Source organism: Oncorhynchus mykiss, chromosome 26 (genome assembly GCF_057628025.1).
Source record: "Oncorhynchus mykiss isolate SJ-2025 chromosome 26, ASM5762802v1, whole genome shotgun sequence".
NCBI lineage: Eukaryota > Metazoa > Chordata > Actinopteri > Salmoniformes > Salmonidae > Oncorhynchus > Oncorhynchus mykiss.
The window spans coordinates 32,062,980-32,088,333 of NC_143047.1; the positions used below are offsets into that span (position 1 = coordinate 32,062,980).

Sequence of the window (25,354 nt, forward strand, 5' to 3'; positions counted from 1 at the left end):
GCAGAGGAGTGACACACCAGTAATGGGGAGAGGAGAGAATTGATTGTTCCACTAATGCATGGATGCAGGGATGGGCTCGGAGGCGGGCGCATTCTCTAAAAGGTCCCTACCACGGCGGACGGAACGAAGGCTGATTAGTTCACAGGAAACACTGATTTATTTAGACTAATCATCAATCCCTATTTACCAACATGTTTAGACGTGTATATTACTAAAATACAATCTAACAACAAATGAAATTAACCATTGGATAACACGTATAGGTAGTCGCCTACCTATCCAACCTAACGCCAATAACGAATAAAATATCTCGTTTCACAATTACAATGAATGTGCAATTTCGCTGGTCATGTTCTGTTGATCAGTACCAAAAGTCCACTGTGTGAGAATGTGAAAGTTCACATCTTATTCCCATTGCTTACATGCCTATACACCGTCACGACCCCCACAACACAATGTGAGAAACGCTTTTCTCACCTGCGCTTCAAATCAACAATCAGGGCTCATCCATCTTATCTGCGCCACAGTATTAGAACAATAGTGAACTATTTTATTCTCTGTAAATATAATGATGTGTATTTGCTCATCTATCCATGAGAGGACAACAAACTAATTACGCTATTACTTTATTCACTCCAACAATAAAGTGCTGTTATCTGAAATCTATTGTGAATTCTGTACCAATCTCTATAGGACGAAAACTACAGTCAAACAAATGTAGTCTAGATAATTAACAGAAAGTCCAATGCTCAATTAGAAGAATAAAATATATTTTAACAAACCTATAACCTTTAACAAACCTATTTTACGCACTTTTCAAACGGTTTATTATGAACACTAATAACATACCTTGTAGTTCCAAAATGATTCATGAAAGCGTATTGCGTATTCCAATCCCAATGAAGGCTATATTCCCTATAACGTTCATCCATTATAATAATTCCATTTGGTGGAGTTATAAACGTATATAATTCCTTATTCCCAGTGCCATATGGTCTCCACACTTCTCTTTTCCAGTCGCGGACCGCGGACATTAATTCAGAGTCGCGGACTTCTCCTCTCTCTGCGTCCTTGGGCCCGGCTCAATGCTTACTGATCTTCAAAGCTCAACCGTGATCAAATTGCGCTACAGTCCCCTCGTACGTTCATTCCCCACCCCCCTTTACTATTAACTTTTAAACCAGAGGGGAAACGTAAATAAGAGACGTGCGCTTTCCGTTCAGCCCTGAGCGCGCACATAGAACAAATCAGGCAAAATAGATACAAGCAGAACGATAATGTTTTATAAACTATGATTATATAGGCTGCAACCCATACGAAGAAAGCCCATGTATAAATAGCCCGGTCGACAACTATTTCTGTAGTATTCACCACTTGTGCAGGGCAGCCCTACAAGCCGACTCAGTTTGCAACAAATACAACCTTTCCCCTTCAGTTTGCAAGGGCACTTTCGCTGCTCGTTGCTGATTTAAAGAATAAACTCACCTCATCGGGTATACATTTTTTTAATCCTTTTTAGTTTCTATACAATCACAAAATCACGAATAGTCCAACTGGTCGCTGTTAGCTTGCAGTGGGCAGCCAGAAAAACAATCTAATGCTCGGCAAATGGTGTAACTCGATCCATACTGAGTCAATCCATCACACAGCGCTCTGCCTGTCTTCCAATAGGCCGAGCTCTCGCTTCAGTCCCTCCCACATCTCTCTCCCTCTCCGCGTCTCTCTCTCCAGGGCTGTGGGTTTTGGCTACTCTCCCTCCCCGACCGCTTTCTTTCCTACGAGAGAGAAAAGAAAGAGAAGAGAGAGGCCCCCACCTTCCCACATGACCCTGCCTTGCCCCCCTCTCCTTTCTCCCATCCCCCACAGCCAGTAAGTGAAGCCCTTGGTAAATATCTTCAGCAGAATAGTTTTTGGAGGGGAAAGGGGGACTTGCTGAGAAAGGAACTATCTTTAAACCATTTAACTCCAGTCTGCTATACTGGACTACAGCTAGCCTAATGCTATGACCTTTCTACACCAACGTGCAGTTGTTGAATGCAATAGACCAAATGCATGGTTATGTATGAAACTTAGACATAGTTTTTAATGTACTTTACCCATGTGTACCCTTTCTGCCATTCCACAAATGGATCCCACAGTAAATATGTGCATCACGCAACGATGCTGATGGATTTAAACATTTGTCTTTAACACACCAGTAAGTAATGCCCTGATCTAACAACAATACACACACACACACAAATGCAGAGCCCAGCGATGCACTGAACTGAACAATTGGTATGGCCTATGGTAATAAATTCTTACAATTTGTTCCATTAACCCAGTTTGTCAGTGAGAATCACATCAGAGGGATAACGAAGGGCTAGCTAGGCGGAGACGAGGGGCGAGGAGTGGAGAGGAGGGTTGTGGATGGGGAGAGGAGGGGAGAGATACAGACAGAGAGATGCACTGGAAGTAGACACAAATACAGTTACAATCTATCAGGAAAGGAAATCCCCCACAAGCCCTTACATTACTCAGACCCCAGGACTCACTGACTCAATGTCTATGACATGGCTCACACACTACTATAACATTCTTCAGTCACACCTATAACATGCTTCAGTCACTCCTATAACATGCTTCAGTCACTCCTATAACATGCTTCAGTCACTCCTATAACATGCTTTAGTCACTCATATAACATGCTTCAGTCACTCCTATAACATGCTTCAGTCACTCCTATAACATGCTTCAGTCACTCCTATAACATGCTTCAGTCACTCCTATAACATGCTTCAGTCACTCCTATAACATGCTTCAGTCACTCCTATAACATGCTTCAGTCACTCCTATAACATGCTTCAGTCACTCCTATAACATGCTTCAGTCACTCCTATAACATGCTTCAGTCACTCCTATAAGATGCTTTAATCACTCCTATAACATGCTTCAGTCACTCCTATAACATGCTTTAGTCACTCCTATAACATGCTTCAGTCACTCCTATAACATGCTTCAGTTATTCCTATAACATGCTTCAGTCACTCCTATAACATGCTTCAGTCACTCCTATAACATGCTTCAGTCACTCGTATAACATGCTTCAGTCACTCCTATAACATGCTTCAGTCACTCCTATAACATGCTTCAGTCACTCGTATAACATGCTTTAGTCACTCATATAACATGCTTCAGTCACTCCTATAATGTGCTTCAGTCACTCCTATAACATGCTTCAGTCACTCCTATAACATGCTTCAGTCACTCCTATAACATGCTTCAGTCACTCCTATAACATGCTTCAGTCACTCCTATAACATGCTTCAGTCACTCCTATAACATGCTTCAGTCACTCCTATAACATGCTTCAGTCACTCGTATAACATGCTTTAGTCACTCATATAACATGCTTCAGTCACTCCTATAATGTGCTTCAGTCACTCCTATAACATGCTTCAGTCACTCCTATAACATGCTTTAGTCACTCATATAACATGCTTCAGTCACTCCTATAATGTGCTTCAGTCACTCATCAAATCTGCAAGACTGTGTTCAAGCAGCAGATGATTCTCGATGCACATTTGGAGAATCAGAATGTGTGTCTGTTTAAGTGTGTGGGTCTCTCTCTCTCTGTGTGTACAGTATGTGGTGTGTGTGTGTGTGAGAGAGAGAGAGAGAGAGAGGGGGATAGGGAGAGTGAGCAAGAGAGAGAGAGAGAGAGAGAGACAAAGAGCTGGTCTGGGAGGGGAGTGAAAGTCCTTATTGACCGTGTCAAGTCATTCTAGGGCAACTTACCCAAACAGTGGCCGTCCATTTGCAACACGTTAGTAGATGTATGTTAACCCCCCTCACACACACTCTATCCCCCCACTTCCCCCCTCACACACCCTCTGCCCCCCCACCTCCCCCCTCACACACACACTATGCCCCCCCATTTCCCCCCACACACACACATTCTGCCCCTCACCTCCCCCTCACACACACTCTGCTCCCCTACCTTTCCACACACACACTCTGCTGAACAACCTCCCCACCACTCACACACTCTGCCCCCCCACCTCCCCCTCACACACTCTGCTCCCCTACCTTTCCACACACACACTCTGCCGAACGACCTCCCCACCACTCACACACTCTGCCCCCCCATTAGTAATTGTGAAGGTGGTATTTCCATGTGAATGGTTCGACAGGAAGAGCCAGTTTACACTGTTGATGTGTCTGATCCCATTCTGGCTCTCTGGCCACTGATTCACTCTCTTCACTGATTCACTTTCTCTACTGATTCACTCTCTCTACTGATTCACTCTCTCTACGGTTTCACTCTCTCTACTGATTCACTCTCTCCACTGTTTCACTCTGTCCGCTGATTCACTCTCTCCACTGATTCACTCTGTCCGCTGATTCACTCTCTCTACTGATTCACTCTGTCCGCTGATTCACTCTCTCCACTGTTTCACTCTGTCCGCTGATTCACTTTCTCTACTGATTCACTCTCTCTACTGATTCACTCTCTCTACTGTTTCACTCTCTCTACTGTTTCACTCTCTCTACTGATTCACTCTCTTCTCTGTCACTCTGTCCACTGATTCACTCTCTCCACTGATTCACTCTCTCCACTGTTTCACTCTGTCCGCTGATTCACTCTCTCCACTGATTCACTCTGTCCGCTGATTCACTCTCTCTACTGATTCACTCTGTCCGCTGATTCACTCTCTCCACTGTTTCACTCTGTCCGCTGATTCACTTTCTCTACTGATTCACTCTCTCTACTGATTCACTCTCTCTACTGTTTCACTCTCTCTACTGTTTCACTCTCTCTACTGATTCACTCTCTTCTCTGTCACTCTGTCCACTGATTCACTCTCTCCACTGATTCACTCTCTCCACTGTTTCACTCTCTCCACTGATTCACTCTCTCTACTGATTCACTCTCTTCACTGATTCACTCTCTCCACTGTTTCACTCTCTCTACTGATTCACTCTCTCTACTGATTCACTCTCTCCACTGTTTCACTCTCTCTACTGATTCACTCTCTCCAATGTTTCACTCACTCACTCTCCCCTGTCTGTCTCCAGTGGTGTAAAGTACTTATGTAAAAATACTTTAAAGTACTAAGTCGTTTTTTTAGTATCTGTACTTTACTCTTTATATATTTGACAACTTTTACTTTTACTTCACTACATTCCTAAAGAAAAGTATGTACTTTTTACTCCATACATTTTCCCAGGCACCCAAAAGTACTCGTTACATTCTGTATGCTTAGCAGGACAGAAAAAGGTTAAATTCACGCACTTATCAAGAGAACATCCCTTGTCATCCCTACAGCCTCTGATCTGGGGGACTCATTAAACACAAATGCTGTGTTTGTAAATGATGTCAGAGTGTTGGAGTGTGCCCCTGTCGATATGTCAATTTAAAAAAACTAGAAAAATGTGTCATCTGGTTTGCTTAATAAAAGGCCATTTTAATTATTCATACTTTTACTTTTAATACTAAGTATATTTGACCAACTGTATTTACATTCGATACTTAAGTGTATTTAAAACCAAATGCTTTTAGACTTTTACTCAAGTAGTATTTTACTGGGGGACTTTCACTTTTACTTGAGTCATTTTCTATTAAGGTATCTTTACTTTTACTCAAGTATGACAATTGGGTACTTTTTCCACCATTGTCTCTATCTCTACCAGTACCCTGTCTGTATCTCTACCAGTACCCTGTCTGTATCTCTACCAGTACCCTGTCTGTATCTATACCAGTCCCCTGTCTGTATCTCTACCAGTACACTGTCTGTATCTCTACCAGTACCCTGTCTGTATCTCTACCAGTACCCTGTCTGTATCTCTACCAGTCCCCTGTCTGTATCTCTACCCGTACCCTGTCTGTATCTCTACCAGTCCCCTGTCTGTATCTCTACCAGTACCCTGTCTGTATCTCTACCAGTCCCCTGTCTGTATCTCTACCAGTCCCCTGTCTGTATCTCTACCAGTACCCTGTCTGTATCTCTACCTGTCCCCTGTCTGTATCTCTACCAGTCCCCTGTCTGTATCTACCAGTCCCCTGTCTGTATCTCTACCAGTCCCATGTCTGTATCTACCAGTCCCCTGTCTGTATCTCTACCAGTACCCCATCTGTATCTCTACCAGTCCCCTGTCTGTATCTACCAGTACCCAGTCTGTATCTCTACCAGTACCATGTCTGTATCTCTACCAGTACCCTGTCTGTATCTCTACCAGTACCCTGTCTGTATCTCTACCAGTCCCCTGTCTGTATCTCTACCAGTACCCTGTCTGTATCTCTACCAGTCCCCTGTCTGTATCTCTACCAGTCCCCTGTCTGTATCTCTACCAGTACCCTGTCTGTATGTCTACCTGTCCCCTGTCTGTATCTACCAGTCCCCTGTCTGTATCTCTACCAGTCCCATGTCTGTATCTACCAGTCCCCTGTCTGTATCTCTACCAGTACCCTGTCTGTATCTCTACCAGTACCCTGTCTGTATCTCTACCAGTCCCCTGTCTGTATCTACCAGTACCCTGTCTGTATCTCTACCAGTACCCTGTCTGTATCTCTACCAATCTCCTGTCTGTATCTACCAGTCCCCGTTCTGTATCTCTACCAGTCCCCTGTTTGTATCTACCAGTACCCTGTCTGTATCTCTACCAGTACCCTGTCTGTATCTCTACCAGTCCCTGTCTGTATCTACCAGTCCCCTGTCTGTATATCTACCAGTCCCCTGTCTGTATCTACCAGTCCCCTGTCTGTATCTCCACCAGTCAGTCTCCTGTCTGTCTCCACCAGTCAGTTTCCTGTCTGTCTCTACCAGTCAGTCTCCTGTCTGTCTCTACCAGTCAGTCTCCTGTCTGTCTCTACCAGTCAGTCTCCTGTCTGTCTCTACCAGTCAGTCTCCTGTCTGTTTAGTAAACTGTCTGCTCCCCAGAATGCTGGTCAGATGGCTGTGTCAGCATGGAGGAAGGAGAGGCATCTGTTCTCATTGTGAGGATGGATGTAGGGATGGATCAATGTATCCAATGTTGGCGGAATGGAGAGATTGATGTATTGACGGTGCTAGATGGACAGGAGTAGGTTGTGTGGGAATGGATGGATTGAGGATGGGGGAGGATGGACAGATGACAGAAGGAGAAAGTGGTGCTTCCAAGCCCTTGTGTGTCCGAGAGGAAGGAGAGGGTGGTGGGGTGACCATTGGGGTGCAGGGGCCTGAGACTTAGAGGGTATGGGACCTATGTCCTCAGGGGTGTGTGGGATGACCTTAGGGGGTCAGAGGGCCACACCCCCTAAGTCTCAGGCCCAGCCCCTGCACACCCCCGACAGGGCTGGGCCAGAGGGCCACACCCCCTAAGTCTCAGGCCCAGCTCCTGCACACCCCCGACAGGGCTGGGTTGGGCCAGGGGCCAGAAGGCCACCATTGCAACAAGATGTATAGACAGAAATGCCTCCAGATGGCCTAGGGCTCATTCCTGTGGGGCTGGAAGTAGAAGCTGGGGTAGGAAGATGGGGCTCTGAGGTAGGGGCTGGAGGCAGGGCTGGGGCTGAGCTGTGTCTTGATGCTGTGGTTGGGGTATAGGGCTACTGGGGTATATGGCTGGGGCTAGGCCTTGATACTGAGGCCTGAGGTAGAGGCTGAGAATGAGTTAGTAGCTGGTTGTACAAGGCTGGGGATACAGAAATGATATTAGCTGAATTAATCCATTCAAAAGAATACGTGTTGACCAGGTTACGTTAAAGACAAGGTTACAGCGAGGTTAATTCCCAGCCAGCAGGGTGAGGCTGTGTACCTGTCTGAGCTGTGGTCTCTGTCTGACTCCTGAGTCACTGTCTGAACCAGCTGTATCTTACCCGGCAACACAGGGTGAGGCTGGGTACCTGTCTGAGCTGTGGTCTCTGTCTGACTCCTGAGTCACTGTCTGAACCAGCTGTATCTTACCCGACAACACAGGTAGAGGCTGTGTACCTGTCTGAGCTGTGGTCTCTGTCTGACTCCTGAGTCACTGTCTGAACCAGCTGTATCTTACCCGGCAACACAGGTAGAGGCACATTAAATGTTCCAGAACACTCAAATGATATCCCAAAAATGTGAGAGGAACTAAGTTGACAGAATAGCAGATGGAAGGTATAGGTTTGGCAGTTGAGATATGACATGGGAAATATGGACATTTACCAAGCAGATGCTTTTATCCAAAACGATAACAGCATCAACTAACTGAGCTAAAGAACCACATTTTTACCCCCCAAATAAATAGTATTTTTACCTTATGTGTATTTTATATCACCATGAGTGGTCTATCAGATGGTTCTCTATGGGAGGCTGGATGTCACTCTCCTGATCTCTGGCTGATTTAGAGGCCATATCTGGCACTCTGCCTGCCTGGTCACCATTTGTCACTCACGGTGTGTCCCAAATGGCACCGTTTATAGTGCACTGCATTTGACCAGGGCACATGCTCTTTTGACCAGGGCCCATGCACATTTGGGACACACAAAATCTCCTGAGACCCCCTATCCCTCCACCCTCATGCTCAACCAGTCATTTTGTACCAAAGTCATAATTTCCTTCACCTTATTTGTCTACACAACTACTACACACCCTGTGAGCTGAGGTTAAATGAAATGCTACCTACTTGTGGAGTTTCCCTACTGGTCGTGGTGGTTGGAAACAGGCAGGATGTGATAATGTCACTACGTGGGTTAGAGTTTAGAGAGCAAAAGGAAAGTTCAACAGGCTTTAAAGGTATTTCAACTTGGCTTTGCTTTTTTTCTGTCAACATTTGTGAGTGTCTGTGTGGATAGGTTGTCTGTGATGTTACAGTGCCTGTACCCTGATCCTGGGCCAGATCCAGTTTGGATTGATTTGAAAGGTTTGAGTTTGACATCAGAACCTGTTTATTTCTGTTAAGCGTTTGACATTTCAACCTATTCTGCCTAAGTATTGCTATCATCATCACAACCAGGATTTTGTTAATAAAAGCAGTACTTTGTCTGGAGTCCTGCTTGCCTAATGAATCAGACTGTGATACCAGCTTTCTGCTAACACAGTCTGAATTAAAGCACTGCAAAAACCAGGAAGGTCTCCTTACAAGCCAGAATGTTGAATAAAATGACATTTGAACCTACTTGACCGGTTGTCTGTGCAGTTGATCCTTATTCAGGTGGAAATGTGAGAAAAACATTACAATAAAACCGATTTATCAGAACACTGGTACTGCCGTTGAGCTCACCGGGCACACGCGCCAAACACCTGCCTGACTTTAAATACATATATACAACAAAGGGATTCGTTTACAGCAGGGATTAATTAAAGGTGCAACGAAATGCAAAATTCCGTTAGTTTGCATCACACGCATGTACTTCTGTCTTGTGCGAGTGCCTTCCCACTGGGCACACTGGTTGAATCAACGTTGGTTCCACTTCACTTCATTGAAATGACGTTGAACCAACCTGGAATAAACATTGAATTGACATCTGTGCCCAGTGGGTCAGGTGATTAACAAACAAATCGTGATAGCCACACACAGAGACACGCGTTTTCAAGTTACGTTAAAAATACTTTACAGTGGATGTTTTGTCTCGTATATCCAGCTGAATAAGCAGGAAATCAGTAGAGTAAGTTCAAATGTTTTAGAGCATATGTTGTAGCCGAGTGAAGAAGGACATTCCACACTCGGATTTGAAAGGGGCATAAAGGTGGACCTTTATTGTCATGAGTCTTGTTCTGGAGGCAGAACTGAGCCATTTCCCCTTAGATAGGCAAGCTGCAAAGTCAACATTGGCTGTGTTTATATAGTATATTCCATAACTAACCTGTTTAGTTATATTAGGGTTTATATAGTATATTCCATAACTAACCTGTTTAGTTATATTAGGGTTTATATAGTATATTCCATAACTAACCTGTTTAGTTATATTAGGGTTTATATAGTATATTGTATAACTAACCTGTTTAGTTATATTAGGGTTTATATAGTATATTCCATAACTAACCTGTTTAGTTATATTAGGGTTTATATAGTATATTGTATAACTAACCTGTTTAGTTATATTAGGGTTTATATAGTATATTCCATAACTAACCTGTTTAGTTATATTAGGGTTTATATAGTATATTCCATAACTAACCTGTTTAGTTATATTAGGGTTTATATAGTATATTGTATAACTAACCTGTTTAGTTATATTAGGGTTTATATAGTATATTCCATAACTAACCTGTTTAGTTATATTAGGGTTTATATAGTATATTGTATAACTAACCTGTTTAGTTATATTAGGGTTTATATAGTATATTGTATAACTAACCTGTTTAGTTATATTTGGGTTTATATAGTATATTCCATAACTAACCTGTTTAGTTATATTTGGGTTTATATAGTATATTCCATAACTAACCTGTTTAGTTATATTAGGGTTTATATAGTATATTCCATAACTAACCTGTTTAGTTATATTTGGGTTTATATAGTATATTCCATAACTAACCTGTTTAGTTATATTAGGGTTTATATAGTATATTGTATAACTAACCTGTTTAGTTATATTAGGGTTTATATAGTATATTGTATAACTAACCTGTTTAGTTATATTTGGGTTTATATAGTATATTCCATAACTAACCTGTTTAGTTATATTTGGGTTTATATAGTATATTCCATAACTAACCTGTTTAGTTATATTAGGGTTTATATAGTATATTCCATAACTAACCTGTTTAGTTATATTAGGGTTTATATAGTATATTGTATAACTAACCTGTTTAGTTATATTAGGGTTTATATAGTATATTCCATAACTAACCTGTTTAGTTATATTTGGGTTTATATAGTATATTGTATAACTAACCTGTTTAGTTATATTTGGGTTTATATAGTATATTCCATAACTAACCTGTTTAGTTATATTAGGGTTTATATAGTATATTGTATAACTAACCTGTTTAGTTATATTAGGGTTTATATAGTATATTCCATAACTAACCTGTTTAGTTATATTTGGGTTTATATAGTATATTCCATAACTAACCTGTTTAGTTATATTAGGGTTTATATAGTATATTCCATAACTAACCTGTTTAGTTATATTAGGGTTTATATAGTATATTGTATAACTAACCTGTTTAGTTATATTAGGGTTTATATAGTATATTCCATAACTAACCTGTTTAGTTATATTTGGGTTTATATAGTATATTGTATAACTAACCTGTTTAGTTATATTTGGGTTTATATAGTATATTCCATAACTAACCTGTTTAGTTATATTAGGGTTTATATAGTATATTGTATAACTAACCTGTTTAGTTATATTAGGGTTTATATAGTATATTGTATAACTAACCTGTTTAGTTATATTAGGGTTTATATAGTATATTGTATAACTAACCTGTTTAGTTATATTAGGGTTTATATAGTATATTGTATAACTAACCTGTTTAGTTATATTAGGGTTTATATAGTATATTCCATAACTAACCTGTTTAGTTATATTTGGGTTTATATAGTATATTCCATAACTAACCTGTTTAGTTATATTAGGGTTTATATAGTATATTGTATAACTAACCTGTTTAGTTATATTAGGGTTTATATAGTATATTCCATAACTAACCTGTTTAGTTATATTTGGGTTTATATAGTATATTCCATAACTAACCTGTTTAGTTATATTAGGGTTTATATAGTATATTCCATAACTAACCTGTTTAGTTATATTTGGGTTTATATAGTATATTCCATAACTAACCTGTTTAGTTATATTTGGGTTTATATAGTATATTCCATAACTAACCTGTTTAGTTATATTAGGGTTTATATAGTATATTCCATAACTAACCTGTTTAGTTATATTTGGGTTTATATAGTATATTCCATAACTAACCTGTTTAGTTATATTAGGGTTTATATAGTATATTGTATAACTAACCTGTTTAGTTATATTAGGGTTTATATAGTATATTCCATAACTAACCTGTTTAGTTATATTAGGGTTTATATAGTATATTGTATAACTAACCTGTTTAGTTATATTTGGGTTTATATAGTATATTGTATAACTAACCTGTTTAGTTATATTTGGGTTTATATAGTATATTCCATAACTAACCTGTTTAGTTATATTAGGGTTTATATAGTATATTCCATAACTAACCTGTTTAGTTATATTTGGGTTTATATAGTATATTGTATAACTAACCTGTTTAGTTATATTAGGGTTTATATAGTATATTCCATAACTAACCTGTTTAGTTATATTTGGGTTTATATAGTATATTGTATAACTAACCTGTTTAGTTATATTAGGGTTTATATAGTATATTCCATAACTAACCTGTTTAGTTATATTAGGGTTTATATAGTATATTGTATAACTAACCTGTTTAGTTATATTAGGGTTTATATAGTATATTCCATAACTAACCTGTTTAGTTATATTTGGGTTTATATAGTATATTCCATAACTAACCTGTTTAGTTATATTAGGGTTTATATAGTATATTCCATAACTAACCTGTTTAGTTATATTTGGGTTTATATAGTATATTCCATAACTAACCTGTTTAGTTATATTTGGGTTTATATAGTATATTGTATAACTAACCTGTTTAGTTATATTAGGGTTTATATAGTATATTCCATAACTAACCTGTTTAGTTATATTTGGGTTTATATAGTATATTGTATAACTAACCTGTTTAGTTATATTTGGGTTTATATAGTATATTCCATAACTAACCTGTTTAGTTATATTAGGGTTTATATAGTATATTGTATAACTAACCTGTTTAGTTATATTTGGGTTTATATAGTATATTCCATAACTAACCTGTTTAGTTATATTAGGGTTTATATAGTATATTGTATAACTAACCTGTTTAGTTATATTTGGGTTTATATAGTATATTCCATAACTAACCTGTTTAGTTATATTAGGGTTTATATAGTATATTGTATAACTAACCTGTTTAGTTATATTAGGGTTTATATAGTATATTGTATAACTAACCTGTTTAGTTATATTAGGGTTTATATAGTATATTGTATAACTAACCTGTTTAGTTATATTAGGGTTTATATAGTATATTGTATAACTAACCTGTTTAGTTATATTTGGGTTTATATAGTATATTGTATAACTAACCTGTTTAGTTATATTAGGGTTTATATAGTATATTCCATAACTAACCTGTTTAGTTATATTTGGGTTTATATAGTATATTGTATAACTAACCTGTTTAGTTATATTTGGGTTTATATAGTATATTGTATAACTAACCTGTTTAGTTATATTAGGGTTTATATAGTATATTCCATAACTAACCTGTTTAGTTATATTTGGGTTTATATAGTATATTCCATAACTAACCTGTTTAGTTATATTTGGGTTTATATAGTATATTCCATAACTAACCTGTTTAGTTATATTAGGGTTTATATAGTATATTCCATAACTAACCTGTTTAGTTATATTTGGGTTTATATAGTATATTCCATAACTAACCTGTTTAGTTATATTAGGGTTTATATAGTATATTGTATAACTAACCTGTTTAGTTATATTTGGGTTTATATAGTATATTCCATAACTAACCTGTTTAGTTATATTAGGGTTTATATAGTATATTCCATAACTAACCTGTTTAGTTATATTTGGGTTTATATAGTATATTGTATAACTAACCTGTTTAGTTATATTAGGGTTTATATAGTATATTCCATAACTAACCTGTTTAGTTATATTAGGGTTTATATAGTATATTGTATAACTAACCTGTTTAGTTATATTAGGGTTTATATAGTATATTGTATAACTAACCTGTTTAGTTATATTAGGGTTTATATAGTATATTCCATAACTAACCTGTTTAGTTATATTTGGGTTTATATAGTATATTCCATAACTAACCTGTTTAGTTATATTTGGGTTTATATAGTATATTCCATAACTAACCTGTTTAGTTATATTTGGGTTTATATAGTATATTCCATAAGTAACCTGTTTAGTTATATTAGGGTTTATATAGTATATTCCATAACTAACCTGTTTAGTTATATTAGGGTTTATATAGTATATTGTATAACTAACCTGTTTAGTTATATTTGGGTTTATATAGTATATTCCATAAGTAACCTGTTTAGTTGTATTTGGGTTTAGGAAATGACCCAGTCTGCTGTAATGTGATGAACCAGATGACTGTCACAATGTGACAACAGTGGAACGGCCTGTAAAGGTAGAATGTAATCTGTGACAGCTGATGATTGTGGTTATTATAGTTGTTCTGCCCAGAATGGGATGCATAATCATATTCATAGACCAGCGACTGGCTGACTCGTGACACTACATGCACGCACGCACGCACGCACGAACGCGCACACACACACACACACACACACACACACACACACACACACACACACACACACACACACACACACACACACACACACTCACAGCTGTTGATTGAGGAAAGAAAGTAGATGACATTCTGAGCTCATAATGTATTGATTCCTCCAGCTCCTATCATAATGTTGTCGTCTGCTGCCCAACATTAGCCCTCACAGGGGGCGTTTCTACTGTTGAGTGTTCATGGAGGTTGATGCTTTGAATGTTGAAATGTTTTCAAATGAGGCCTCTGTCTTAGACTAGGATAAACAACTCCAAACACATCTCATAATATCCCCTGTTTTGTGACCTTGACACTGTTAGATAATGTTGTTTACTCCTCTCAAGGTCTCTATTCTAACCTGTAAGGCCTTCTGGCTGTGTGGCTGTTGGTTCATTATTATCATTATGAAGGAGGAGAGGTTCATTACTATAGCAAATGATAATGAGTGTTTCCTCCCACACACACACACACACATTAACACCGACACACACACACTGCCCTTTGCTTCGTTAGGCCATCGATCCCATTAAAGGTTCTTGTTAAGTCTATCATAACTCCTGTAATGACGGTTCTTAACCAAACAACCCACCCCTCAGGTCAGAGCAGGGCCCTCAACACAGGTAGACAAATTCTGATATTTTGCCACTAATTGGTATTTTGACCAATCAGATCAGATCTTTTGCCAATAATTGGGCAAAATATCAGAATTGGACTGCCTAAGTTTGATAGAAAGGTGTGATCAAGGCCTCCTCTGACCTGAGTGGTGGGTTGTTTGGTTTAGAACCATCATAACAAGAGTTATGATGATAGACTTAACAAGAACCTTTAATGGGATCGATGGACTAACGAAGTGAAGGGCAGTGTGTGTGTGTGTGTGTGTGCGTAAACATAGCCTTAATCATGTGGTGAATGGGTTCTAGAGATTCTAGATGCATGGAGAAGTGTTTTAGAGTTTATAGATGCATGTAGAAGTGTTCTATAGCTTCTAGATGCATGAAGTGTTCTATAGCTTCTAGATGCACAGAGAAGTGTTTTAGAGGTTATAGATGCATGGAGAAGTGTTCTATAGCTTCTAGATGCACGGATAAGTGTTTTAGAGGTTATAGATGCATGGATAAGTGTTATAGAGGTTATAGATGTATGGAGAAGTGTTATAGAGGTTATAGATGCATGGAGAAGTGTTATAGAGGTTATAGATGCATGGAGAAGTGTTATAGAGGTTATAGATGCATGAGGCAGTGTTATAGAGGTTATAGATGCATGGAGAAGTGTTATAGAGGTTAAAGATGCATGGAGAAGTGTTATAGAGGTTATAGATGCATGGAGAAGTGTTATAGAGGTTATAGATGCATGGAGAAGTGTTATAGAGGTTATAGATGCATGGAGAAGTGTTATAGAGGTTATAGATGCATGGGGAAGTGTTATAGAGGTTATAGATGCATGGAGAAGTGTTATAGAGGTTATAGATGCATGGAGAAGTGTTATAGAGGTTATAGATGCATGGAGAAGTGTTATAGAGGTTATAGATGCATGGAGAAGTGTTATAGAGGTTATAGATGCATGGGGAAGTGTTATAGAGGTTATAGATGCATGGAGAAGTGTTATAGAGTTTATAGATGCATGGAGAAGTGTTATAGAGGTTATAGATGCATGGAGAAGTGTTATAGAGGTTATAGATGCATGGATAAGTGTTATAGAGGTTATAGATGCATGGAGAAGTGTTATAGAGGTTATAGATGCATGGAGAAGTGTTATAGAGTTTATAGATGCATGGAGAAGTGTTATAGAGGTTATAGATGCATGGAGAAGTGTTATAGAGGTTATAGATGCATGGGGAAGTGTTATAGAGGTTATAGATGCATGGAGAAGTGTTCAATATACTGCTCTTGAGGTTCAATGGCTTTATTATTTGGAATTTGGTTGGTTGTTTCTATTGTTTCTATTTTCTGAGCTTCCGCAAGATGTACGTATGTGTGGGAGTGTGTGTGCATGTGTTCGTTCTGCTCACACACTCTTTGGGGGTTATCTATTCCTGTGTCTGTGTGTGGGGCCATGGGGAAAGAGAGAGAGACACACACATGCACACGGGGGGTATTCAGACAGGTGTTGTGGAGATGTGCTGACTGGACAGCAGTTGTGTGGAGGAGCGTCAGTGGCACTTCGGGTGGTAATGGTTCTACATTCTCAGACTGACCAACCGGACACAGACCCCCCCGCCCCACCACTCCCCACACCCACAGATATGCATGCCCAGACAGTTGTGGGGTGGCATTCACAAGCCCTGAAATGGAGAAAGCTCTTAGTCCCTGGGCCTCTCTAAGTCCACCTCCAGATTTATCCCCTGTCAGATATGTCAGCCATACCTAAGCCCCAGCCTAGCCCCAAACCTCAGCCCCAGCATAGCCTCATACCTCAGTCCCAGCCTAGCCTCATACCTCAGCCTCATACCTCAGCCCCAGCCTAGCCTCATACCTCAGCCCCAGCCTAGCCTCATACCTCAGCCCAAGTCTAGCCACACACCTCAGCCCCAGTCTAGCCACATACCTCAGCCCCAGCCTAGCCTCATACCTCAGCCCCAGTCTAGCCTCATACCTCAGCCCCAGCCTAGCCTCATACCTCAGCCCCAGTCTAGCCTCATACCTCAGCCCCAGCCTAGCCACACACCTCAGCCCCAGTCTAGCCACATACCTCAGCCCCAGCCTAGCCTCATACCTCAGCCCCAGTCTAGCCTCATACCTCAGCCCCAGCCCCATACCTCAGCCCCAGTCTAGTCTCATACCTCAGCCCCAGTCTAGCCTCATACCTCAGCCCCAGCCCCATACCTCAGCCCCAGCCTAGCCTCATACCTCAGCCCCAGTCTAGCCACATACCTCAGCCCCAGCCCCAGTCTAGCCTCATACCTCAGCACCAGCCTCATACCTCAGCCCCAGCCTAGCCTCATACCTCAGCCCCAGCCTCAGCCCCAGTCTAGCCTCATACCTCAGCCCCAGCCCCATACCTCAGCCACAGCCCAGCCTCATACCTCAGCCCCAGCCTAGCCACATATCTCTGCCCTAGCCTCATACCTCAGCCCCAGCCTCATACATCAGCCCCAGCCTAGCCACACACAGCCCCAGCCCCAGCCTAGCCCCATATATCTACCCCAGCCTCATACCTCAGCCTAGCCACATATCTCTGCCCTAGCCTCATACCTCAGCCCCAGCCTCATTCATCAGCCCCAGCCTCATACCTCAGCCCCAGCCTAGCCCAATACCTCAGCCCCAGCCTAGCCCCATGCCTCAGCCCCAGCCTAATTCCTCAGCCCCAGACTAGCCCCATGCCTCAGCCCCAGCATAGTCCCATACCTCAGCCCCAGTCTAGCCCATGCCTCAGCCCCATGCCTCAGCCCCAGCCTAGCCCCATACCTTAGCCCCAGCCTAGCCCATACCTCAGCCCCAGCCTCATACCTCAGCCCCAGCCTAGCCCCATACCTCAGCCCCAGCCTAGCCCCATGTCTCAGCCCCAGTCGAGCCCCATACCTCAGCCCCAGCCTAGCCCCATGCCTCAGCCCCAGCCCCAGCCCCATGCCTCAGCCCCAGCCTAGCCCCATGCCTCAGCCCCAGCCTAGCCCCATACCTCAGCCCCAGTCTAGCCTCATACCTCAGCCCCAGCCTAGCCCCATACCTCAGCCCCAGCCTAGCCCCATACCTCAGCCCCAGCCTAGCCCCATGCCTCAGCCCCAGCCTAGCCCCATGCCTCAGCCCCAGCCTAGCCCCATGCCTCAGCCCCAGCCTAGCCCCATACCTCAGCCCCAGCTCCAGTCCCACAGCCTAACCTTCCTGTATAACCTGCCAGCCCTGTGAATTGTAGGGTTATCAAGGGTTTAAGAGAAAAGCTGTTTATCCCAGGACTTTCACTGGCACAGCCTCTACTACAGACCAACAGGAAAACACCAGCTCTCAGCAGAACCATACCAGAGCTGTAAATAGTATCTCTCTCTGCCTGTCTGAAGCTGTGAGGATTTGTAGAAGAGATGACGGTATTTGGTATCTATTATTTTATATGGGGACCCTGAAAGCATGGGAATGTTCTCCCAAAGAATCCACATTTAACTGGTATCCTTTAACAACAACGGTAGATCTACTGTTTATACCCCTGTTCTGCAATTCCACTCCCCTAGTGTCTAGTACATACATTTCTGCCCATCACAGAGGATGTTAGCTTCATATGCTATAGGATTCTATGTTCCCTTCTAGGCTTCTGGGTCCTTCGTGCAAGGATGAGGAAATTAGAAGAAATGTACTTTAGGTATATAGCGTGTTGCTAGGTGAGTCTAAAGAGGCCTGTGACTGTTCCATAGTACTGTAGGTATATAGCGTGTTGCTAGGTGAGTCTAAAGAGGCCTGTGACTGTTCCATAGTACTGTAGGTATATAGCGTGTTGCTAGGTGAGTCTAAAGAGGCCTGTGACTGTTCCATAGTACTGTAGGTATATAGCGTGTTGCTAGGTGAGTCTAAAGAGGCCTGTGACTGTTCCATAGTACTGTAGGTATATAGCGTGTTGCTAGGTGAGTCTAAAGAGGCCTGTGACTGTTCCATAGTACTGTAGGTATATAGCGTGTTGCTAGGTGAGTCTAAAGAGGCCTGTGACTGTTCCATAGTACTGTAGGTATATAGCGTGTTGCTAGGTGAGTCTAAAGAGGCCTGTGACTGTTCCATAGTACTGTAGGTATATAGCGTGTTGCTAGGTGAGTCTAAAGAGGCCTGTGACTGTTCCATAGTACTGTAGGTATATAGCGTGTTGCTAGGTGAGTCTAAAGAGGCCTGTGACTGTTCCATAGTACTGTAGGTATATAGCGTGTTGCTAGGTGAGTCTAAAGAGGCCTGTGACTGTTCCATAGTACTGTAGGTATATAGCGTGTTGCTAGGTGAGTCTAAAGAGGCCTGTGACTGTTCCATAGTACTGTAGGTATATAGCGTGTTGCTAGGTGAGTCTAAAGAGGCCTGTGACTGCTCCATAGTACTGTAGGTATATAGCGTGTTGCTAGGTGAGTCTAAAGAGGCCTGTGACTGCTCCATAGTGAGTAGTAGTGAGTAGTAGTCCCAGTGTTGCCTGGATATGGTATTGGTGCAGCCTCCCCCAGTATTCTCAGGCTGACTGACAGACAGACTGGACACTGGGCTAATCTGAGGATTAAGGTTCCTGTCTTTAGGAATGTCTACGACTGACCAGGTGTCAACCCAGCTGGAGGTGTGTGGGTGTGTGTGTGTGTGTGTGTGTGTGTGTGGTGTGTGTGTGTGTGTGTGTGTGTCTTAAAAGGGTCGGACCCGGTTGCCCTGCATGACAATAGCAAGTGCTGGGCTTCACAAGAGGGGCCAGTATGCCAAAGTATTACACACATACAGTTTAAGTGTAACTCAATACATTTAATTAGACAACATGTAGGATGAGTGTTGGTTTACCACTCTGTCCTCTCTCACCCCATCCCTCATACTGGAGGCATGGTACTGTTTTCTACCATTTCTATGATGTGTTCTTAACTTTCACTTGTCTCAAGCCCTTACAGATCATTCCCCTATTGCAAAACAATTGCTCATAGATCATGTTGTTTCCTGAGGATCTGTTCCGGAAGTATTCCTCATTTTATTCCTATACGTTTCCACAGACAGTCCTAGTTCCACGTCATTATTAGTAATGGGACTGACACACTGAGCTGGGATCCTAGCCTATCCTTAAGTTTTATTAGCCTATCCTTGAATGACGTATAACACCATGCCTTTATAAAGGCTGTAACGAGGGGTGGGGTGTGGTGGGACAGGAAGTGTGTGTGTGTGGAGTTTAGAGAGAGAGCAGCTGGAGATGTAATCCCATCCCATCTCGTCTCAACAGGTCACACACTGACAAGCTGCAGCAGGCTCAGCCTTTATCTGCCCTGTACTAATTAACACACACCAACAGGGAAATCTGCCTCTCCTTCTCTCTCTCATTCTCACCTTCCTTCTCTTGTTCTCTTGTTCCTTCGTCCCCCCACCCTCTCTTCTCTCCCTCCCTCTCTCTCCGGCCCCAGTCATCCGTCAAGGGGTTAATATATATGAATGTTTTCCACAGCTAGAACATGAGGCTTTGACCAGCTAGAACATGCTTCAGCTAGACTCCACTGCTCTACTGCTCCACTTCTATAGCCAAGCCCATAGATATATGGGCTATCAGGTGTTTATCAAAGCAGATAACAGTGAACTCAACAGTCAGCATTTTATTTCCCAAACCATCATAATGCTGAAGCACGGACCTATCTTTCTATCAGCTCAAACCACCATAATGGCATTAAGGCACAACATACTAACCAATAGGAATAGACAGTAAAACTGTTGGTACATTCGGTATATTCCTATATATTCCTGGCTGGAAGCCCTGATAGAGCCCTAATAGAGTCCTGTTAGGGCCCTGATAGAACTCTGATACAGCCCTTCTAGAACCCTGATAGAACCCTGATTCAGCCCTGATAGAACCCTGATTAAGATATAACCATGATAGCACCCGGATAGAGCCCTGATAGAACCCTAATAGAGCCCTGATAGAACCCTGATTCAGCCCCGATAGAACCCTGATAGAACCCTGATACAACCCTGATAGTACCCTGATAGAGCCCTGATTAAGATATAACCCTGATAGCACCCGGATAGAGCCCTGATAGAGCCCTGATAAAACCCCAATAGAGCCCGGATAGAGCCCTGATATAACCCTGATAGAGCCCTGATAGAACTCTGATAGAGCCCTGATAGAGCTCTGATAGCGCCCTGATAAAACCCTGATAGATGCCTGATAGAGCAGTGTACCTGTGTATTTGTGTTATGTAGCCCTGTCTCTGACCCTAAGCCTAAACAGACACATGTAAAGCACATGTTTATTTGTGACAATGCAAAGTAGAGGGTATTATCTCAACAATATGGCCTAACTCTCACCCTGGCCTGTGCTGGCTGCTGAGTTGAACTCTGCTAACACTGTGAGAGTGAGTATAGATACTACTGGAGCTACCATTGCTACCACTGTTACTGAGCTACAGCTGTGGGATTGAGATGTGCAAAGCTGGCGTCTCACCCCCCTAGTTTCCCTCCCCTCCTCCCTTCCTCCTCTCTCTCTCCAGTGTGTCCCTAGCAGAGCCTAGCAGTGCCGGGGTATCGGGTGTCATTTAAAAGTGCAGTTGTCAGGGCTGGCAGAAAATGGAGCATGACTCTGTTCATCCCACATTGTAGCCTGGTGAAAATGGTCTCCTCTGTCTACTCTCTGGCAGTGTCCCAAATGGCACCATAGTCCCTATAAAGATTTGACCAGGGCCCAAGTAGTGCACTAAATAGGGAATAGGGTGCCATTGGGGACACACTTCTAATTCCTCTGAAAACTGCCTCTGCTTCTGATTTCTGATTTTTGCTCCTCCACAACAGCCCTCTCTGCTCCTCCATAACAGCCCTCTCTGCTCCTCCATAACAGCCCTCTCTGCTCCTCCATAACAGCCCTCTCTGCTCCTCCATAGCAGCCCTCTCTTCTCCTCCATAGCAGCCCTCTCTGCTCCACCATAACAGCCCTCTCTGCTCCTCCATAGCAGCCCTCTCTGCTCCTCCATAGCAGCCCTCTCTGCTCCTCCATAACAGCCCTCTCTGGTCCTCCATAGCAGCCCTCTCTGCTCCTCCATAACAGCCCTCTCTGCTCCTCCATAGCAGCCCTCTCTTCTCCTCCATTGCAGCCCTCTGCTCCTCCATAACAGCCCTCTCGGCTCCTCCATAGCAGCCCTCTCTGCTCCACCATAACAGCCCGCTCTGCTCCTCCATAGCAGCCCTCTCTGCTCCTCCATAGCAGCCCTCTCTGCTCCTCCATAACAGCCCTCTCTGCTCCTCCATAGCAGCCCTCTCTGCTCCTCCATAGCAGCCCTCTCTGCTCCTCCATAGCAGCCCTCTCTGCTCCTCCATAGCAGCCCTTTCTGAGAGTAAATCTCACCTTACACCCTATTTTACAGATAGTGGTGCACTACTGGCCAGAGCACTATTTGGCAGCCCTATGCTGCTCTGGTCTAAAGTAGTGCACTTTATCGGGAACAGGGTGCCATTTGAGACACATCCACTGTATAACAGTCTTCTGTATTCCTCCATAGCGTCATAGCAGCTCTGTCTACAGCCCCTCTGAGGTAGGTTAATGGACCGCTATTAAGAGCTGTATCTTTGCAGCATTGATTTCTCTTGTGTTGCACCAAATGAATATCTTGATAGATTTCTCTGAGAGAGGTGTGGATGCCAAGTGCCCTGGAAGTTCAGCCATATGTTTTTCACAGCCACGCTACATTACATTATTAATGAAGCTAATGCCACACATCTACCTTGAAGGAATAAGCTCACTTCAACTCAACACGCATATATGTGTATATATATATATATATATATAGTGTAGAAAGCAGCTTGAGCTGTTTCAGAGTCAGACTGACAGCTGCAGAGCCAGACTTGACTTGTAGTGACTGACCTGATCTTCTTTTGATAACATGTCACCAGGCTGGTCTGAATCCAAAATGGCGTCCTAATCCATATAAAGTAAGAGTAGGTAGCCTTGGCTTTTGCGAGTCGGACCTACCAATCTCAGAGTGGACACTAACCACAAAGCCACTGAGTTGGTTATGGGCCCTGTTCAACAGTAGTGCACTACATATGAATAGGTTATCATTTGGGACCCAGTGAGGGGCTTCTCAGTAGTTGTGGTTAGGGTACTTACCTTGGGGTTGTGGTTAGGGTACTTACCTTGGGGCTGTGGTTAGGGTACTTACCTTGGGGTTGTTGTTAGGGTATTTACCTTGGGGTTGTGGTTAGGGTACTTACCTTGGGGTTGTGGTTAGGGTACTTACCTTGGGGTTGTGGTTAGGGTACTTACCTTAGGGTTGTGGTTAGGGTACTTACCTTAGGTTTAGTGCGACGGAGGTTCAGTCTCCTCAGTGGTCGTTCCTCGTCCTGCAGGTCTCTGCAGTATACCTAGCTTTACTGTTGTGCCGTTAATTCCATCTTCTCAGACTGTGTTAAACCTATCTGGAGAGCTTGTTTAGTCCCCTGTACAGTATGTAAAGATTACTATAAAATATACTATTATAAGATTTTACAATATAAGATATCTTATTCTGGAGAGCCTGTATAGGCCTCTGTATGTGATGATGACTATAAAATACAAGATGTTATCTATGATAATTAATGACTTCCTTTCCAGAGAAACTCCTTTCTCAGCAGTTTTCCTGCAGGCTGGAGCAGAGAAGTAGCTTAGCTGTATTACCTGGGGCAACAACTGTCTTCCTACATCTAAAGCAAAGTTAAATAAAGGCTTCCCTTGGTTTCTCTTCCTCCATTGCTCTCCTCTTCCTCTCATCTCAGATTAAGTATTGTAAACGAGGCTCCTTCCTAGAACATCAGAGTAATTCACATTATTTCACTTTGTCTCTCGCTCGCTCTCTCTCTCCCCCCTCTCTCTCTCTCTCTCCCCCCCTCTCTCTCCCCCCCCTCTCTCTCTCTCTCTCTCTCTCAATTCAATTCAATTCAATTCAAGGGCTTTATTGGCATGGGAAACATGTGTTAACACTCTCTCTCTCTCTCTCTCTCTCTCGCTCTCTCTCTCTCTCTCTCACTCTCTCTCGCTCTCTCTGTTGAGTAAGGAGACAAGCTATGAATATGAAGTTTATGATTCAGTAAGGGGAATCGGATTGTGCGTGTGGGTGCACGTGTCTGCGCGTGTGCATGTGTGTGAGTGGCTGGGGGGGGGGGGGGGGGTTAATTATATCCCATTGTGCTGGGTGTTCTCTCTCAGACTAAGTGGAGTCAGAGAGATGGATACCAGAGTTATTATAGAGGTTAGGCCAGAGACATGGATACCAGAGTTATTATAGAGGTTAGGCCAGAGACATGGATACCAGAGTTATTATAGAGGTTAGGCCAGAGACATGTATACCAGAGTTATTATATAGGTTACACCAGATAGATGGATACCAAAGTTATTATAGAGGTTAGGCCAGAGAAATGTATACCAGAGTTATTATATAGGTTAGGCCAGATAGATGGATACCAGAGTTATTATAGAGATTAGGCCAGCTAGATGGATACCAGAGTGATTATAGAGGTTAGGCCAGATAGATGGATACCAGAGTTATTATAGAGGTTAGGCCAGATAGATGGATACCAGAGTTATTATAGAGGTTAGGCCAGAGACATGGATATCAGAGTTATTATAGAGGTTAGGCCAGAGAGATGGATACCAGAGTTATTATAGAGGTTAGGCCAGATAGATGGATACCAGAGTTACCATGGGTCAGATAGATGGATACCAGAGTTATTATAGAGGTTAGACCAGATAGATGGATACCAGAGTTATTATAAAGGTTAGGACACATACATGGATACCAGAGTTATTATAGAGGTTAGGCCACATAGATGGATACCAGAGTTATTATAGAGGTTAGACCAGATAGATGGATACCAGAGTTACCATGGGTCAGATAGATGGATACCAGAGTTGTTACAGAGGTTAGACCAGATAGATGGATGCCAGAGTTATTATGGAGGTTAGACCAGATAGATGGATACCAGAGTTACCATGGGTCAGATAGATGGATACCAGAGTTGTTACAGAGGTTAGGTCAGATAGATGGACACCAGAGTTATTACAGAGGTTAGGTCAGATAGATGGATTCCAGAGTTACCATGGGTCAGATAGATAGATACCAGAGTTATTATAGAGGTTAGACCAGATAGATGGATACCAGAGTTATTCTAGAGGTTAGACCAGATAGATGTATACCAGAGTTATTATAGAGGTTAGGCATGAGACCTGAATACCAGAGTTATTATAGAGGTTAGGCCAGATAGATGGATATCAGAGTTATTATAGAGGTTAGGCCAGATAGATGGATACCAGAGTTATTATAGAGGTTAGGCCAGAGACATGGATATCAGAGTTATTATAGAGGTTAGGCCATAGAGATG

General features: G+C 42.2%; 1 protein-coding gene across 9 annotated transcripts in view; it reads right to left on the reverse strand.

The window, feature by feature from the left end:
• Window positions 1-25,354, reverse strand: part of LOC110519559 (semaphorin-6D) — a 129,529-nt gene that overhangs the window by 47,219 nt on the left and 56,956 nt on the right. For 4 of the 9 annotated variants that reach the window (XM_090222728.1, XM_090222723.1, XM_090222725.1 and 1 more), the window contains exon 1: window positions 850-1,717. The exons of 1 other annotated variant lie outside the window; for it this stretch is intronic. The gene's annotated coding sequence lies outside the window, so the exon portion shown is untranslated. Of the gene's footprint in view, window positions 1-849; window positions 1,721-25,354 lie in introns of those variants that run through there. 4 more of the 9 variants (XM_090222721.1, XM_090222724.1, XM_090222719.1 and 1 more) reach the window with 2 other exon arrangements.